The 19,447-nt window shown below is 40.5% G+C and overlaps 1 pseudogene; it reads right to left on the bottom strand.

Annotated features, from left to right (window-relative positions):
* Positions 1 to 13,360: 13,360 nt before the first annotated feature.
* Positions 13,361 to 16,334, bottom strand: LOC116407049 (annotated as a pseudogene).
* Positions 16,335 to 19,447: the final 3,113 nt, after the last annotated feature.

A 19,447-nucleotide genomic window follows, 5' to 3' on the forward strand; every position in this document is an offset into this window, starting at 1 on the left:
CATAGTTTAGGTGATATTCAGCAGCTGACGCACTAAGACTGATTCACTAAATGTAGTATGTAGGCAAGCTTTTCACTTGCTAAACATTAAAGGAATAACTTTTTATCTGTAACTGGCATGTTTATTATCTACAAAAATAGTATTGTGATTACGCATGGTATAATAGTTTATCTGCAGCTGCTGATGCAGTAGTCACTTGTATCAAGCATTTATTTGAGTCATTGGGGACAATCTTCTTTTATGGTTGTGTGCTTGCTATTGCAGGCTGTAACATCCTCTTTGTGCCAGCTGTAACATTTTTAACAAATACGTTACTATAAACATGTAAACACATTAAGAGTGTTATTCTTTACATTGATTTTGTAAACCTAAACATCAGCTATGGTGTTTACCTGATAGTAATGCCTGTGCTTCAAACCTTCCTTTGCAGAATGCTCACAAGTGCAAATGCAGACTCACTAGACTCAATAAACTCAATATAATAGGCACCACTTCTACTGCTAAAATGCTACTACTAGTAAATACAACCAAAAGCAACAAGAAAGGGCTACAGGCAGGATAAACTGCCCAAATCAGTGTTTTATTACACTACATGTTTTGAGCCACCAGGCCCTTTGTCAACTGTCAGTAGTAAATGAAAAACCTCCATGCCAGTATCCAGGCTGGTGTGCATCTTCTGTTCAAAAGCATCAGAGAAACCACAATAATATAATATAATTATAATAATAACTTAAAGCAAAGTAACAAGTTACTGACATTTTCATATTAGGATGAAGTAAGCAAGTATTTTGCACTTTGAACACCATGTATTTTACTGCACATCATTTTTTCATTTTCTGTCTAGCACAAAGCACAATCTGCCCCTCCAGTATTTCCTAGGAAGATGTTTTCGGAGAATTTCACATTCATTAAATATGATATAACATACACCAGATGCATACACCCATCTTCTGCAGCCTTGCCCTTTTAACAATATTTGTATTTGAATCCTAAAAGTGCAAAACAATGAGAATAACTGCTAGGGATTTTCTTTAGAACGACAATGCATAAAACTGAATTAAACATGATATTTTTCTCATTTAAAATGAGACTATTTTGGAGGGGAATAAAATACTTTAAAGCATTTATCTTCACTTCACAGCAGCAGAACATTCAATGTGCAACTGAAGTCCCAAAATATACACTATATATAAATATAATATAAACAATGCATCCATATACCTATGTTACAGAGGTTCTGCACGAACCAGACTCTAACGATCTGATTCCCCCCTATACAATGCCATTGCGTTCTTGTGGCTGTTTACCACAAAGAAGGATGTTCCAGGGGCCAAATCTTTAGTATCACAGTGCTGTGCTCACAGGATTGTATCGTAGACTGATCACATTGGTTATAGTTGCATCCTTCAAATGTTGGCTTCATTGGAAATGTATACTATATAGGTATCATACTGAAAGGAAATTGCATCAGCAACTCTGCTTTCTCCTGCTGGAAATCCCCCTGCAGGGTCTGCTTACATTTCAGTTTATGAAAATTCACAAGAACTGTTGTTTAATTCCTTATCTCAGAGATACAGCTATTGTGCGGGGGAAGTGTGGAAGGGTTGCACCAATACCAACTGCAAACAATATATTGCTATGTACTTGCAAAAATTAGGTCACTTAAGGATATTCCCCATAGTCACAGCTGCATTTAATGCTTTGAAGGCTGGGGATATCATTTTAAAAATGTTAATTAGAATCTCTCATTTTGAAAGCCCCATGAATGCAGCCTCTAAGCCATTGTTTCAGATTTAGTTTATAAGGGACTAGTTCTCTATAAATATTTATTTTAGTGTTCTTCTCAACAATTCCAGTAAAGAAAACCTAAGTGGTTTTATCACACATAACATTTGTTCTCCCCACATCAATATTTATTTTTTACACGACAAGCAATGACTCAGTGGTGAATTTCCTAAATTACTCTACAGGAATTTGGGAATGTGGACATTTTTTTCTTGTTGGCTTTGATTTAGGTTACCAGGGTTCAACCTACATTTTACTATTGCTGTTCATAACAGAACAAAAGGACATTGAAGTCCTTCCTGTTTGGGTAGTTATTGTGAATATCAAATCAAATTCTGCATGTTATTACCAGAGTCACAGGCAAACTAGTGAGGGTGAGATCTGGGTACACCAGGGCCAGAACTAGGGGTAGGCAGAAGAGGCAGGTGCCGAGGGTGCAACAGTGGGTACCACTTCTGACTGCTTACCTCCTACCCAGTTTCACTAGTCATTAATATCTATGCAAGTGCATATATTTACAAAAACATGGGTTTTTAGTTACAAAGTTATGATCCCAAAATTCACAAGCCACCATACCAGGTAAACTCAATATGGTGGCCCTAACTGCAGGCACCTCCCTGCATGGTTGCATTTCTTGGGATAAGTGTCTTCTGACTTGAGCATTGGTTTCAGTCAGAGGGCTTAGTCCTCCCTCACCATTAGCTTTTATAGGAGAGAGACTGCCAAGACAACTAGCATTGGTTGGACAGGCATAATCCATCCACACTTGCAGCTTTTAAAGGAGAATCATTGGAAAAGCCTAGAAATTGGGAGTTAGCCTCACCCTGCTCAGTCTGATTCCCAGATATAATCAGCCCCAGGACACAATATTAAATCTGAGTTTATTGGTTAGGGCTTATGCTAAACATACTTTTTGCCCACTGAAGCTACTTCATATTTAGTCCTTGTGAACAATTAGGTTAAATTGCAATTAGATTACAAATGCATAGACAACCCCCCCCCATCCCACTTACAAAACAATCACAACAAAAGATGAAAATAGGGGGCTGTATACTGGTAATCTAATTAAATAGCCTATTGACCTATAAGACATCAAGCCAATAAAAATAATTTCTGTTCTAAATAAATTTGGATTTTTGTACAATGGAAACTCAGTGATATCAACATTCTATATCATACCAAAGATCACCAAACTCACCTCCACCAGGCCAGCCAATAGCGTCTGATTAGTAAATATGTGCATAGATTGTTGCATCAGTTTCTGTTGGGTCTTTACTCATATCTCAAGTACAGTATTGAGGTTAAGGAGGATGCATCACTAGTGGTCCCTGATATTAAAAGCTTCTTCTTCAGTACTTCATTGGGCTGGCTTAAAGGCGGCTCCGAGGTCTTTCGAAACAAAGGATAATAAATACAAACAAAATAGTGAGTTTGTTTTACAACTTTTGGATTTTGTCTTCACTAACTTTTTTTTGTATTTGACAGCAATTTTTATTTACAGAAGCAGAGGATGCCTAGGGGGTGGCCTGCACCCCCACTTATGCATGTTTTTAATTGGGACCATGGGAGTTTGATATCTTAGACTGGATATCTAAGAAAGCGGAGTCGCAGACTGCCCTCTGGCTTAGGTTCATTGATATGAGGGCTTGATTGATGCCATCCCACCGGCGATTTACATTTTCTTTTTTTACATGCTAGTAGTATGTACCTGATGAATGCTATCCTTGTGGGACAATTCCTATGAAAGAAACAGAACTGTTCTACTGAGGATTTATTTGAAATAGTTTCAGATTATTTATCCAGTTGATTCTTGGAGAAGGTTTTCCCAGAAATGGGTACACAGGACCAGAAGGCAATCTAAGGCCACTTCCAGGGAAGTAGCAATGTTTAATAATCAAGACTAAAGAATTAAAATGTATCCCTATTGTTAGCAATATAAGCAATGAGGTTAAATTAACTATTGAACAACACTGGGATATACTAAAACTAGCAATTATTACTGCTAGGAGATCTCTTAATTAAAAGCATAGTCTGTTGAAAAGTCATTGTTTTACAGCAAAATCTGGATGTGACTGGTTACTTGAAATGAAACCCGGAGTGGTTTTGCACCCTGTGAGGATTGTGAGGCTTGTATTCTTATCTACAGATGTAAATCGTTCAGGGGGTCTGAATAATAAGGAATATGTAATTATAGCCCACATCACATATAGTTCAGAGAGAATTATTTAAGCCATTCAGTATGTCAAATTATCTGACTACATATTATTCTTCTTTATTATATCTTAAGGTAGCCAAACACTACAAGATATTATCGTAAAGCTTTATTGTTCATTGTACAAAAAGATCTTATGAAGACTGTTGTTTTTGAAACAGTATAGTTGGTATGAAAGATAGGTCAGCAAACTAGCAATGTTGTAAAGACACTTGAAGGGAATTAGTAAGATACTTCATATTGTAGCACTATTGTTCTATTGTTCATCGGACTGACTATACAAATAGATATTATTGTTTTGAGCCAAACCAACCAAAATTTTCAATCCTACCTGATTTTTTCTTGGGCACATCCCAAAAATTGTACAAGCCTCATATGTAACTGAAGTATTTGTGTTTATCTTAACTAAAGTAAGATCTATTAGCCTAGAGGGAAACGGTGCTTTCTGCATTGCTTCATTTAACTTTACCTTTCAAACCACTGTACCCCACTGCATTTCTAGGGTTTTTCAGATATGATTTAGCTATGTTTATCTTGGAATGTAGTACACAACTATGTCTGCAGGAACTTGCTCCATGTTTGTGTGAATACTGCTTCACAATGCCATACCTCCCAGTCAAGTTGAGTTTTTCCTATTTGGTTTGGCCTTAAATAAAACATGCTAAGTATAATTGAGTTTACAAGGAACAGGCAGGCCAGTTCAGGATCTCCTGCATAAAATATCTTTTGGATGTTATTATAAGACGTTGTAATTACATAAATAGCATTTACTATAAAAATAGGTATTCTCAGATTATTTTTAACTGGATGATTGTTTCACTGGAACCAAGCATATTTTTGATCTTTTGATGATTACAAGTAAAAAAGAGGCAGGTTTTAGAGTCAAACTGTTTGTTAAATTCTGTGTTGTCACATCATACATTAACGAGCTTTCATATATACAGACAGGGCTGCCATCAGATATCATGGGGCTCCGTACAACAAAATTATTATGGTCCCCCTGGAGTCTAATGCTTAAAAACCAAAACACACATTAGTGGCAGGGGTCCTAATGATCCCAGGTTCTCCATTAGAAGAAGAAACCTTATTCTAATGTACATTCATTAAAGAATCTGTACTATTTATAAGAACTGTGGGAATGAGGGAGAATAGCAGGCAAGGCATTGTGTTTCTTAGAAAAACGGTATGGATTTAGAATTAATTTATATTGGGAATGTTTCTTTTTTAATGGGTCATCTCTTAAAAAGCAGTGTCACTCTCAAACTGTTTCCCCTACCAGAGTGGGGAAGGTGGTCACAGTGCGGGCAGCCATATTGTAAAGCACGCATGTGCATAATGAGAAAGGCTCCAAGCTTGCTCAATATGCATATACACTTGATGGAGGAGTGGTGGATGCTCATGAACATAATGAGCGAGATGTGTCTCTGGGCATAGAGCTTGATGCTTTTGGGCCTAGTTCAAACACAACCTTCTACTGGAAAGAGGAAGGCCAAAGAGGGAGTGCCCACCACATGCCTGACACCATATTACAGTGTGCAGGAAGTGGTCATCCAGTCTAAGTGCCAATAAATGCACAGATGCAAATAGCAAAAGTGGTAACATATAATTCTGTATAGAATTATAGGAAGTGGTAGGGAATAAGGCCACAGGGAATCTTAACCCTATGGGCCTCTAAATTAATATGTTTTACCTGCTTAGCAACTGGGCAGAGTAGTGAGAAAGGTTGTGGACACAGAAAAGGGTAAAAAAGTGAGAAGGAAGAACACACAGAATGAAGAGAACAGCCAGGAATGAAGCTAACTTTACTCTGCAGTCTGGCAACCCTGCATTAGGTTATAACACACCAAACCATATTTTAAATTAATTTCATATTCCTGGGTTTCAGTTAGATTGAAAGCTCCACTGGGATAGGGTCTAATGTGAATGCTGAAAAATATTTTAAAGAGCTGTGTACATATGTTTTAGCTTAATAACTACATGTCTCCTTTTTTATGACCTTCAATGACAACTGCAATTGAAAATTCAGAGTCCTGCCGTAGGTTCCAGTATTCAAAGAAAGAAGTCGTCAACAGGTAAGAGGCCCCGTGCTGGCACCTGAGGAAGGCTGTTAGCCGAAACATGTAGTGCAGTGATATCTCAATAAATTACACTGTTGCACTGAAGAACATGTGTACTCTCCAGGTTATTTGTATTGAATTCAATGACAACTGAGTTGTGTTTCTAGACATTATGGTATACACATTAATTTAAAATGGCAGTTTCTTTCAATTAGCTTATGCTCTCTGTAGACGTATTTGAGTTTCCCAACACAATTTGTATATGATGTTTTACCTGTCTTATTCATTTTTGGTTGCTTCTCATTAACATTTTCCCTCTTATGACATTACTTACCTTTTGTTACATTTTACTATATTATCAAGTTCAATGTCCAGTGGTAATTTTGTCGAGAGGTGCTGGTTTTATTATGTATGACACCCACTTTTTATGACAGGACATGTGCTTTAAGCTCCAACTCGAAATACAGCATATGACATTACCCACAGTCATCTCCTAGGGACAGCACCTCTCACTACAAGTAACAATATATATATATATATAATTACTTCGAGCATAACAAGACTGGAGGTACAAACTGAATAGTGCACCAAATCTGGTGACCGTCTGTGTTGCCGGTTTGTTGGTAAGCAAGTCGCTAAGGGGTATATTTATCATGTTGTGTATAAAGTGGAGTAAAACATTACCGGTGAGGTTACTCATAGCAGACAATCTGATGCTTTGCTTTTCTAACTGTTGAAATCTAATTGCTGATTGGTTGCCCTGGGCAACATCACCAGTAACGCTTCACTCCCCTTTTTACACAGCATGATAAATAAACCCATAAATGAAAATACAGTGGTTGATTATCGCTTTGTGTTGAATGTCAAAGCTGAGCGTATGAAGCAACATGCTAAATCGTTTTTATTTCAGTAAGGCACACTTGATGACATGTATCAGTAAACACTACACATAACTTCTTCAGTTGTATGACACTTATTTGGTTATGGTACACTAATGTTACGTGTTATACAGGAGGTGTGTTGGTGACATCACACAAGTTTGTATGGCACCTTTTTTGTGTTTAAATCTCCATTTGTACACTGTGCAGGTATTCATGATGAAGGCTTATGTCTGAAACGTTGAATAAATCCTATGTGCTGAAAGGTGTCTTGAAAAAAAAATGATATTATATATATTATTCCTCTTCTTCTACTATGGGAAGTCCTGCACTGATTTCCCTTTTTGGCAATACAAGATTCTGCATTCGCCACTTAAAAGAGCAAATTAGGACATACTATGCTGTAATCGTAGAATGCAGTATGCCAGGCAGACGTGATCTATTATACCTATTGTTTGATCTCTAACTTGCTGAAATGTCAGTTTCTGAGTCCTGATAAGAACTAATTAAAGTGGCAGTAAAAAGAACATGCTTTGATTTTCCAATGCCTGACAAAGGCTCCCTTTCCTTCTGTTATCTCATGCCACTGGGGCTCCCTGTTAATTTTACATATGTGCTAATTTAGGCACTTCCTTTTCCCCGCTGCAGGCCTTCCTTCCTGTTAGCTCACAGCTCTGTGGAGACTCCTCCACTTCCCTGCAAAGGAACAACACTGAACAGGCACATTCTGCTCCAACACATAGAATGGGATGAGTTTTTCATGTGCACCCCTTTGCAATACTTCAGGAATCGCTGCTTTCTTTACCCTTTGTGGCTAAAAATGCCATATTTTATACACTGTACTTAATGCACCAGCATCAAGTTTCAGCATCTCAGTAGCAGTAATGTCACAGAAGCTCTTCACCTTGGAAAGTGTCTGCTACACACACATGCTCAGCGCTGCTCTGGGTTAAGAAGCTAAGCTTAGGGGTTCATTAGTAAATTCTTATGCTACTTGCCCAGGTTTCTGAGATGCCATGTAGTAATTACTAATATTAATCACTTGTCAGCCTTATGTTGTGACATTTATATTCCATAGATACATTATATTGTGCGTTGTTTCCTAAGCTCAGTAACTGAGGGCAGCACAGAGCATGTGCAGTGAATCAGCAGAAAAGAAGATGGGGAGCTACTGGGGCATCTCTGGAGGCACAAATCTTTACTGCTAAAGGGCAGCTGCCTTGGGGTAGTACAACAATAGCCCTAAACATAATATGCATATTTTCTGCCATACTTCTTTAGTTAGGCTTTAGTTCTCCTTTAATATGCTGTCAGATAGAACACATCAATGTCCTGGGTGGAAAGGACACTTTTGTGTGGGGACAATGTGCAGCAATGTGGAGCAGCCTACACAGTACAAGAGTCTTACCCTCTAAATCTATCAGGATATGGCAGCAAAGTGCTTCAGAGACTTTGTGGGGAATTCACAAAAGTGTCAGTAAGTACACAGTTCTTTACTTTTTTTGTCGCCAAATTGTAAGTGCAAGTGTTGTAAGTAGGGATGCATTGAATCCACTATTTTGGGATCCGGCTGAACCTAGAACCCTATGTAAGATTCAGGCGAATACCAAACCGAATCCTAATTTGCATGTGCAAATTAGGCTATGGAAGACCTAAAAAGAATTGTGCACAGCATACCAAAATCTTGGCCTATTTACATTTTTCCCCTGATATTTTCATTATGGTGGAGAAATTTTGGTGTAAAAAAAGTCTGGGAAAAATGTTGTGGTTACAACTAATTCTCAAAAAATAACCACACCCACTTTTTAACATTTTTCAAAAATTGCCAGTAGAGGTGTAAAAATTATGGAAAATTGGTCTATGAATAAGTCGGCGCAAATATGACATTTTTGTGAATCCCCCCCAATGAGTTAAACAGTAGTTTTGTTTTGTATTTTTTTTTTTTATTATATTTTTATTGAGTTTTAATCCAGGTACAAATATAGATCCATCTAAACATATGGCTATATACAAACATGGTAAGGCGAGAGAAAGGCATATCAAGTACTATTCATCTTTACAGAGAAATCGAGAGTACATTCACTAGTCTCCTATACAGTCGGTTAACGGGGTCCAGCTAATGGAGCCGTGGGGGATCCTTACGTTACATGGACTGGTTATTAGCCATATGGTAGTGGATCGTCCAGCAGAATAAATCAAACATTATAACAGGGGGGTATAAAGGAGGGAACCGAAGTTGGGAAGTGGGAGGGTTCAAAGAGGGGTATAAAACTGGGATAGGGGAGTAGGTGAGGTAGGAGGATAGAGGAGGTAGGGGGGGATTAGGGAGTCCTGTCTGGAATAGTTACGATTTTACCGTGCGGGTGAAGCTCCAGAACATACAGGTAGGTGATTGGAGAGTCATTGGGGGCTTTAATGGGCTAAAGGAGTAGAATGAATGAAATTCTGCTGGTTAGGAGGGTGCGCACGTGGGGTCGGGGTGCCAACCGGCGCCCGTGTTTAGCTCTGTTTTGTTTGTCTATGTTGAGTCCCAGTTGTTTTGTATTTTTTCTCCATTTTTAGTCCTTCAGATTCCCTGCTGCGTCTCTGGGATTTAGCTCTGGCAGAGGCAAGGAAGATTTAAATTTGTCATTCCCTTCCACAACTTATTCTATCCAAAAAAAAAAAAATTATCCTTTATGAAATCAACCTAAAATGCTCATCAGTACTAATGCAGTACAATGTAGGGTGAATTCAGGGTCCACATAATTTTTTTCTATTGAAAAAAAAAAAGGTCATTATGCCCAAAATCACAGCATATGCCATTGCTGTAACAAAGCATTTCAACCAGTGTGTCTGAGTTAAAATCTGGAATCAATAGTTTACATTAGAGAAAAAAAAAAGATTAAGTGTAATGTAGTGTAGATAAAGAGCTTTATAAAAATCTGAATTCAGTAGTAACAGCATACTATTAAAAGAGAAGGAAAGGCATTTTGGAATTTTATTGCCAATATATTAGCCACAATAGTGCAGCTGGAATGCTATATTTATTCTGTAGAAGGTATTACCATAACCGAGTTAACAGTCCTAGAAGCTCCCTGTTTGTTTAAGATAGCAGCTTCCATATTAGCTAGGCCTCCGTAACTTCCGTGCTGCTGCTCTGGCTGCTGGTAGCTAAGATTACAACACAGTGGGGAGGTTGAGAGAGAGAAGCAAGCTGGCCAGAATAATGCTGTGCCCTGAAGGATTCTTCTAGCAAAAGGAAGTCTAATAAGAACATGTGTACACAAAAGAAAATAAATATTTTTCTTTTGACAGAGGACTCCATGCAGTGTTTCTGAATGCTTATGGCTGTATTTACATAGACCTTTCTGATAAAACTTACTTAGTTTTTACCTTTCCTTTTCCTTTAAGCACTTATCACAAGTGAATAAGGATAAAACAGAAATAGGAAATTATCATTTGCCTTTCATGTTCCATCTGTATGCCACCTTTAATTCACTGTCCAATAATAAGCAAAACCAAACCCACAAGTGCATCTGCATAAGGAAGTGTTTATTGTGGTGAATTCTCTCCTTGTAGTTAGCTTGCAGTTACTCTGTATTCTGTTGCACTGTCTGTAGTTTTTTCCATAAACTTTTATTACATTCCCTCAAATGTTCAATAATCTATAATGACTGTTAATAGGATTCAGTGTCTGAATAGTGATGTTAACCTATCATACTGTTAACATTAAAGGATTACCCTGCTGTATGGCTCAGGAAAAAGCCAGAAACCATTGTAATGAATCCGTTGCGGTGTTGAGGAGCTGAATGTAAGCCAATCACTGAGGAATACTGAGAGCCCTTAAAAGTTACAATAATTTATTGCAAATACAGATAAACGTTTACAGGGTAACCCTTTTGGAATAAAAAAATAACAAAAGTGGTATAAAGAGGTTAAAGAGGAAGTGATGGGGGTACCAGAGGGAGCTGAATCCTTATGGGTTGAGCTTCTCACAGATAGTAAAGAATCTACCAAATTAATGGTAGGGGTATGCTATAGACCCCCTAATGTAAGCGAAGAGGAGGAGGCCCAGCTCCTGTTGCAAATAGAAAAGGCTGTTAGTTTGGGGCAAGTGATAATAATGGGGGATTTTAATTATCCTGATATTGACTGGGGCAATAGTACTGCCAGGACAGTAAACGGGAACAAGTTTATAAACTTGCTGCATGACAACTTTATGTCACAGGTTGTTGAGGAGCCAACCAGGAACCATGCTATATTGGATCTAGTGATCTCTAATGACCCAGAACGTATAGCAAATGTGCAAGTGGTTGAACCCCTGGGTAATAGTGATCATAATGTTATTTTATTTGATGTTTGGTGCAGGAAACAAATTTACACAGGGGCAACAAAGACAATGAATTTTAGGAAGGCAAATTTTAGCTCCTTAAGGGCAGCGCTTCAGGGCATAGATTGGGGCATTGTTGTCATTTAAAATGATATTAAATCATTTTATTCCATTAATAAGAAAAAGTAGAAGTGTTAAGAATCACCCTATGTGGCTTAACACTGAGGTAAAGAAGTTAATAGGGAAAAAAAGGAAAGCTTTTAAGAATTCAGAGGGGACAGTAGCTGCGTTTAATGAATATAAACACTATAACAAGTGTTGTAAAACAGCAATCCGGAAGGCAAAGATAGAAAATGAGGAGCACATCGCGGCAGAGGCCAAGACTAACCCCAAAAAGTTTTTTAAGTATATTAATAGTAAAAAGATGCAGGTTACGGGTGTGGCCCCATTGTGTTATAGTAACAATATGGTTACAGCGGATACAGAAAAGGCAGATGTGCTTAACCAGTTTTCTTCTGTGTATACAGTAGCGGAGCCAGGGTGCCAAGTCCCACCCAATAGCTGCACTGTTGCCTCAGCTCCAACTACACAGTGGTTGACACAGGATATGGGGCTTAAAGGATTACACACGATAAATATAAACAAGGCACCTGGGCCAGATGGAATACACCCTCGGGTACTGAGAGAGCTAGGGGCAGAATTACAGTGGCCCTTGTTTCTGATATTCTCAGACTCGCTTTCATCAGGTATGGTACCTAGGGATTGGAAGAAGGCAAATGTCATTCCTATATTTAAAAAGGGAGTAAGGTCTCAGCCTGGCAATTATAGGCCTGTAAGTTTGACATCCGTGGTGGGCAAGTTATTTGAAAGCTTGTTAAGGGATCACATACAAAATTATGTAGTGGAGAATGGCATTATGAGCAGTAATCAGCATGGCTTTATGAAGGACAGGTCATGTCAGACCAATTTAATTGCTATTTATGATGAGGTAAGTAAGAAGCTGGACAGTGGGGATGCAGTAGATATAATCTATTTGGATTTTGCCAAAGCATTTGATACCGTTCCCCGCAAACGACTGCTTTCTAAACTAAGGTCTATTGGTCTTAGTGAAGTCGTTTGCACATGGATAGAAAACTGGCTACAGGATCGGGTACAGAGGGTGGTTGTTAATGGTACATTCTCTACTTCGAAAATGGTTCTCAGTGGGGTCCCTCAGGGTTCTGTACTGGGTCCACTTTTGTTTAATTTGTTCATAAATGACTTGGGGGAGGGTATTTTAAGTAATGTATCAGTGTTTGCAGATGACACAAAACTCTGCAGACCAGTCAATTCTATCCAGGATGTGGCATCCTTGCAGCAGGATCTTGACCAACTGGCAATCTGGGCGGCTAAGTGGCAGATGAGATTTAATGTGGATAAATGTAAGGTCATGCACCTGGGATGTAAAAATATGCAAGCCACGTATACCCTTAATGGGACTGCACTAGGCAAATCCATAATGGAGAAGGACCTTGGAGACCTTGTAGATAATAAACTTAGCTGTAGCAAGCAATGCCAGGCAGCAGCTGCAAGGGCAAACAAGGTTTTGAGCTGTAGTAAAAGGGGTATAGGAGGGGGCTATTCTTCCCCTTTACAGAGCACTGGTAAGGCCCCATCTAGAATATGCTTTTCAGTTCTGGTCTCCAGTGCTCAAATGGGACATTATTGAGCTAGAGAGGGTCCAGGGAAGAGCAACTAAGCTGGTAAAGGGTATGGAAAGTCTCAGTTATGAAGAAAGACTGGCCAAGTTGGGTCTGTTTACACTGGAGAAGAGGCGCTTAAGAGGTGACATGATAACTATGTATAAATATATAAGGGGATCATATAATAACCTTGTCATGATATAGGCCTGTTAGGGTTAATCAAGCAGGCCAAGGTATCCCAAAATCTTCCAGAAATGTGCCAGAAAGAGATACTCAGGTTTTGGTACCTCTAGTATAAATAGTATGGCATGGCTCTTATCAGCCAGGGATTAGAGTTGGGCATTCCAGGATGTGAGGCCTTTTCACATGGCTGGTTCCAGACCCTAGTGACCAGAGGCCTGTTATATATCTCTTTCTGGCACATTTCTGGAAGATTTTGGGATACCTTGGCCTGCTTGATTAACCCTTACAGGCCTATATCATGACACCTCCCCTTTTTAGAGTGAGCAAGGGGAGATTGACTCACAGGTCAATCATAACCTTGCCACAATAAATAACATGCATCTATAACACATAGCCAGGTCAATATCAAAATATCCATCCACATTACCCATTCTTAGGCATAATACTACCTCCCAGGCCTGAAATCTCTCTCCTTGAGGTCAGTGCCCACATAACCACAGGTGCTTGAGTGCGATAAAGAAGACACACTTTCCATTTCCCTTTTGTCATTTGTGCCACCGGATGGAATGCAGGTTTGAATGCTAGGTAACATCCTGCTTTCCCTAGACATCTGGTCTGTTCTTCCCACCTGGTTCCCTGTGGGGCCCTCCTGCCTGTCTCCAGCCCCCCATTTCCTGGGCCTAGATATAGAGACTACCTGGCAGCCTTCCACCCATTTTATGGAACTCTGGTCTCCACTTACCTGTTCAGTCCTAGGCTGGCATAAACCATTGGGTTCTTCCCTAAAAACCTGGACCATCTTGTTGCTATCTGCCACAGGGCAACTCCTGGTACTGTCAGTAATTCTTCCTTACTACTGACTACTAGGCCCCCCCTCAGTACTGGTTCTGGTACTGGAGCTATACCTGGCCCACAGCTACCATCGCTCTCCCCAGTCTGAGTTGCACTGTCCACCAGGACCCTACTCTGAGTTCTAACCACCTGTTTCCCACTCTCCTGCACTGACTCCTGAGTCTGGCCTATCTGCTGACCCCCACTCAAGACCTCAGGCAGTTTGGATACAGGATCAGAGATTACACGCTGGCAATCCCTCACTGCAGGTACGCTACCTGTCTGCACCAGGGAGACTCCTAGGGGAAAATGCTCCTCCCACTCTCCCTTCTGATGCCCACCCTGGGACACCACTGGTTCAGGCACTGGTTGACACTGGCTCCTGTGTCCCAGTCCTCCCTCCCAGTTACATTGCTGCATTTTACTTTTAAAAGTTACCTGTTGAGGTGGGTGGCCACACTCCAGCGCGGCTGGACCTAGTGCAACCTGGTCATAAGGCACATAAGCAGTTACCATGCAACCCAAATCATTCCCCAACAACACATTTACAGGAATTTCATTGGTTACCCCCACTTCCCTTAGACCTCTCCCCGCACCCCAATCCAAGAAAACTTTTGCCACAGGCACCTTTGGGTGGCTCCCACCCACTCCCTTTATGGACAAAGTCTTCCCAGGAATAATGTCCCCAGTGTTTATCATCTCTGGACGCACCAGAGAAAAATTAGATCCTGAGTCTCTTAGTCCCTGAGTTACTTTGTGACCAACAGTTACTGGCTGCATATGGTGAGATAAATTCTCCATCTTACCCGACACAAGCATTACCACTGGCTGTACAGGTGGAGTTGGTTCCCACTTTAGAGGGCAGTCAGCCCTCACATGGCCCGTCTGGTTGCAAGAAAAACATGTGCGGGTCTCCTTCTGCCCCACAGATGCAACAGACCCCCAAAAAGATGAACTCTCACCAGATTTTGGATTGCTGCGTGCTGTTTCTCCTGTTGGTCTCTCTCGGCTGCTTGGTGAAGATGCTTTGCGGTTGTCAGACATCCTATTTGCAGCATAGGTGTCTGCTATCTCTGCTGCCTGATCTGCTGTTTTGGGCTCACGGTCCATAATGAATTGCCTCACTTCCACAGGACACGTGTGCAAAAACTGGTCTTTTATCATCAGATCTTCCAGGCAATCAAATGTGGTAACAGAGAGTCCCCTCAGCCAAGATTTAAATGTGGTTCTGAGACTACTCACAACATCAGAGTAGCTGTCTGTAGGCCCACGCTGTACAGTCCTGAACTTTTTACGATACACCTCTGGTGTGAGATGGTATTTCTTGATTAGAGCATTTTTTATAGCATCATAGTCCCCATCAAACTCTGGTGGCAAGTCCACAAAAGCATCCAGGGCTTTACCTTTTAATCCTGGTGTGAGGTATTTTGCCCATTGCTCACGGGGTAAGTGATACTGTCTGCAAGCTCTTTCAAAACACCGCAAAAAGATATCCAGGTCACCATCTTTATCCATGACTGGAAATTTATCTGCAGAGGTTATCAAAGGGCGTAATTCCGAGGACTCACTGGAACGTGGGGGTAATCTCTGTTGCTGGAGCTTTGCTAACTCCAGTTGATACTGGCGTTCTGCCTGTCTTTCGGCTGCTGCAGCCTCTCTTTCGGCTGCTGCAGCCTCTCTCTCTGCTGCTGCGGCCTCTCTCTCTGCTGCTGCGGCCTCTCTCTCTGCTGTGTCTCTTCCTGCTTCCGCCTGTTGATATTGCAGGATCAGCTGAAGGCGCAGCTGGGGGTCATCTGAACCCAACAATTGCAAAGCTGCTTGCAAGGATGAATTCCTGTCACCCTGCCCACTGCAGCTATTACTATCCCCTCGCTGAGAGGACCCAGGAGCAGAGTTCATCACTGGCATGTCCTGAGTGGCATAATCTCCCGACTCAGGGGTGTAGTTCTGCTGCTCCTATTCCACCAAGGCACAAACCAACATCTCCTTTGATTTGTCAGCTGCATCAATGCATCTTTGCTCACAGAGGTTGATGAGGGTCTCCTTGGTTTGCCTCTTATAAAATGCTGCCATCTTGCAACACTTTACCAAAATAAAAGATAGAAAAGAAAAACAAGAAGGGAAGGGAAACTGTTTGCAACCCGTATGTCTTAAAAAAAAAATTAGTCTGCACTGAGTTTGTCTTTGAAGACTGTTTCCTCCTCTCAAGGATTCACAGTCTTTAGTGCAAGGTTCAATTACTTAATCCAAGCACTAATGCTCTAAATAACAATATGACACGTGCCAATCAATTTGTCACGATTACGGCACTTCAGACACACGTGACTGTAGGCGTGGCTGTCTAGAGGGTCCCTTGCTCAGTCTCACACACCTGACACACAGGTCAGACTAGCATCACAGCACCCCAAAGACCAACCAACGCTCACAAACTCATACACAACTTGCTGCCACCACTCTCATACTTCTTACACTGGCGATAAGAGATGCCAAGCTGGTAGAGAAAGGGTTAATGTAAAGAACCGACACACACACACTCTCCTTACCAGCAGTCAAAGGGTTAATCAGCACACAGCATACAGAGGGCTAAGGCACACAACACAGTTACACACTCGGAGGTTAGATACGTTTTAGAGCATCAAGGACAAACTTATTATATTTTATATTTAATATTATAAAAAGTATAACAGTGCAAGTTTAAAACAAGATGTTACAAAAAAGGACATACGATAAAACAAGTACAGTTTTAAAATAAAATGGAAAAATATAGAAGTCCTATACTATACCAAGCAAAGTCCTTCTAGTCCTGGAGGCAAGGGGAAACCACAGGATAAACTTCCAATAGAAATTGGTCCTCCACAGAATATCAGAGTATAGTCAGAAGAGCTGACTATTTATCCCAGTTTGCAGGGGATCAGGTAACTGGACACTCCCCCCTCCCTCCCCTCAGGAATGCAAGGGGTGTCACCATTAGCAGGACACAATGTGAGTTTTATGGCCTCCTGTGTATGGACTGAGTGTATGGACTGGTCCAATGATACCAATGTCCATAACTCTTTGTGGGAACATAATAGAAAGATGAAATTAGATTCATCAATTCTAAATGATCCCACCGGTCCCATACAGACTAAACATCACTACTGTGTGACCTGCCCCTGCCCAGATACTCCTATCTGACAAACCGAGAACCCAAATCCAGCAATGTTTGGACCCGTATGAAAGGCCATCTTAAATGAAACATATACTCAGGTTTTGGTACCTCTAGTATAAATAGTATGGGTTCTGGGACAATAAATGTTTGTGAGTTTGGGTTATGGTGTGACCTCCATATCACCTATGATGGGTCCCAATGTGAACTCTAATTCACCCCCATGTGGGCTTTCACTCCCCCACATGGCATGGCTCTTATCAGCCTGGTATTAGAGTTGGGCATTCCAGGGTGTGAGGCCTTTACACATGGCTGGTTCCAGACCCTAGTGACCAGAGGCCTGTTATATATCTCTTTCTGGAAGATTTTGGGATACCTTGGCCTGCTCGATTAACCCTTACAGGCCTATATCATGACAAACCTTTCTAATGTTTTATTTACCAGTAGGTCCTTCCAATGGACACGAGGGCACCCACTCCGTTTAGAAGAAGGGAGGTTCTGTTTAAATATTCGGAAAGGATTTTTTACTGTGAGAGCTGTGAAGTTGTGGAATTCCCTCCCCGAACCAGTTGTACTGGCAGATACATTATATAACTTTAAGAAGGGGCTGGATGGATTCTTAGCAATTTAGGGAATACAGGGCTATGGGAGATAGCTCTTAGTACAAGTTGATCCAGGGACTGGTCCGATTGCCATCTTGGAATCAGGAAGGAATTTTTTCCCCTCTGTGGCAAATTAGAGAGGCTTCAGATGGGGTTTTTTGCCTTCCTCTGGATCAACTAGTAGTTAGGCAGGTTATATATAGGCATTATGGTTGACCGTGATGGACGTATGTCTTTTTTCAACCCAACTTACTTACAATGTTACTATAAAGGTGATACCTTGATTGGTTATCTAAGATAATCATAGCAAGCTTTCAGAACATTTTAGTTCCTTTTTCAAGCAGATTACCTTTAATCGGCTTAAAAAAGGAACTAAAATGTTCTGAAAGCTTGCTATGATTATCTTAGTTAGCCAATAAAGGTATCACTTTTATACCACTTCTGTTATTTTTATTTCAAAAGGGTTACCCTGTAAACATTTTGACTGGCTAGCACAGTACATCACCTTTTCCTGCATCTACACAGAATAACTAAACACATTTAACTCACTTATCCCATTCAACACAGGAATTTGCATCACAGAGTCCCATCTAATTAAGAAGTGGCGTAATGTAAACAATGGTGCACTTTGAAAGGTTAAATGTGCTAAATGAGTTTATATGACTCCAGATAACAGTTTCTTCAGTTGATCTTGAGTCATGATGCATTTAAAGGTGGCCACACACGTGGCAATTTGCGATCTTTCGTGTGACCATCGGTCGCATGAAAGATCGTTAAATCCGCTACTAATGTTCAGGGCTGAAACGGCAGATAACGAGGTAGAAACAATAGGATTTCTACCTCCTTCTGCCGATTCAGCCCTGACGGCAGAGTCCTTCTATGGCGCCCGATCAAAATCTTTTAACCTGGCCAATCGGCGAGTCGACCGATATCAGCAGCCTCCTGCGATTTCGGTCGCCTCGCCGACTTGCCATACACGCACCGAATATGGTATGAAACAAGGTTTTGTTCGATATTATCGGTGCGTGTATGGCCAGCTTAACTCACAAATCTAAGTGGCTTCATCTGTAGGAGCTTCTAGTCTACCTTCCTAAGAAGGGTGCTTTTACTATACCCATTTGTGAGTGGAAATTAAAAAAAAAATTTTAGAATTTTAATATTTTACCCCTAGGGGTGAATTTTGTCTTTCACCACACAGTGCTGAGAGATCTGGCATGTGATGAGGACTGAGGTATTATAGTTCAACATGAAATACTGAAAAACCAAGACAAAGTTGAGTCTGTAAGCAGACACACATACAAAGAAACATCAAGTCTTGTGTTGGGGGCAGATTCAGAACTGTAGTGATCTAATGGAAATGTTTCTTCTTTGCGTGAGTTTAAGCACATTTTTTCTTGCAGGAAGCACAAGTGCATGGATTGTTTTAAATTGGTGACCAACTGTGGTAGGTAAGACTGAGTTACTGAATTGTGTGTTGTGCACATATAATCAATAAGGATTGGTGATAAACACTGCTTATTACGGAAATTGAAGTGAATACATATATACACACACACACACACACACATATATATATATTTCCATATACATATATATCCAAACATGCACACTCTCCACTCGGTGTACACCATATACCTGGCTGCCACAGCAACAGGAGCAAATAAAAATTAAGAAAGCTTTTTGTTAAAATAGTTTTTCAAAAAATGCCTTTTTTTAGACAAAAACACATGAAAAATATACATTTTTGTACTATATCTGTA

The sequence above is a fragment of the Xenopus tropicalis genome, chromosome 8 (assembly GCF_000004195.4).
Source record: "Xenopus tropicalis strain Nigerian chromosome 8, UCB_Xtro_10.0, whole genome shotgun sequence".
Lineage (NCBI taxonomy): Eukaryota > Metazoa > Chordata > Amphibia > Anura > Pipidae > Xenopus > Xenopus tropicalis.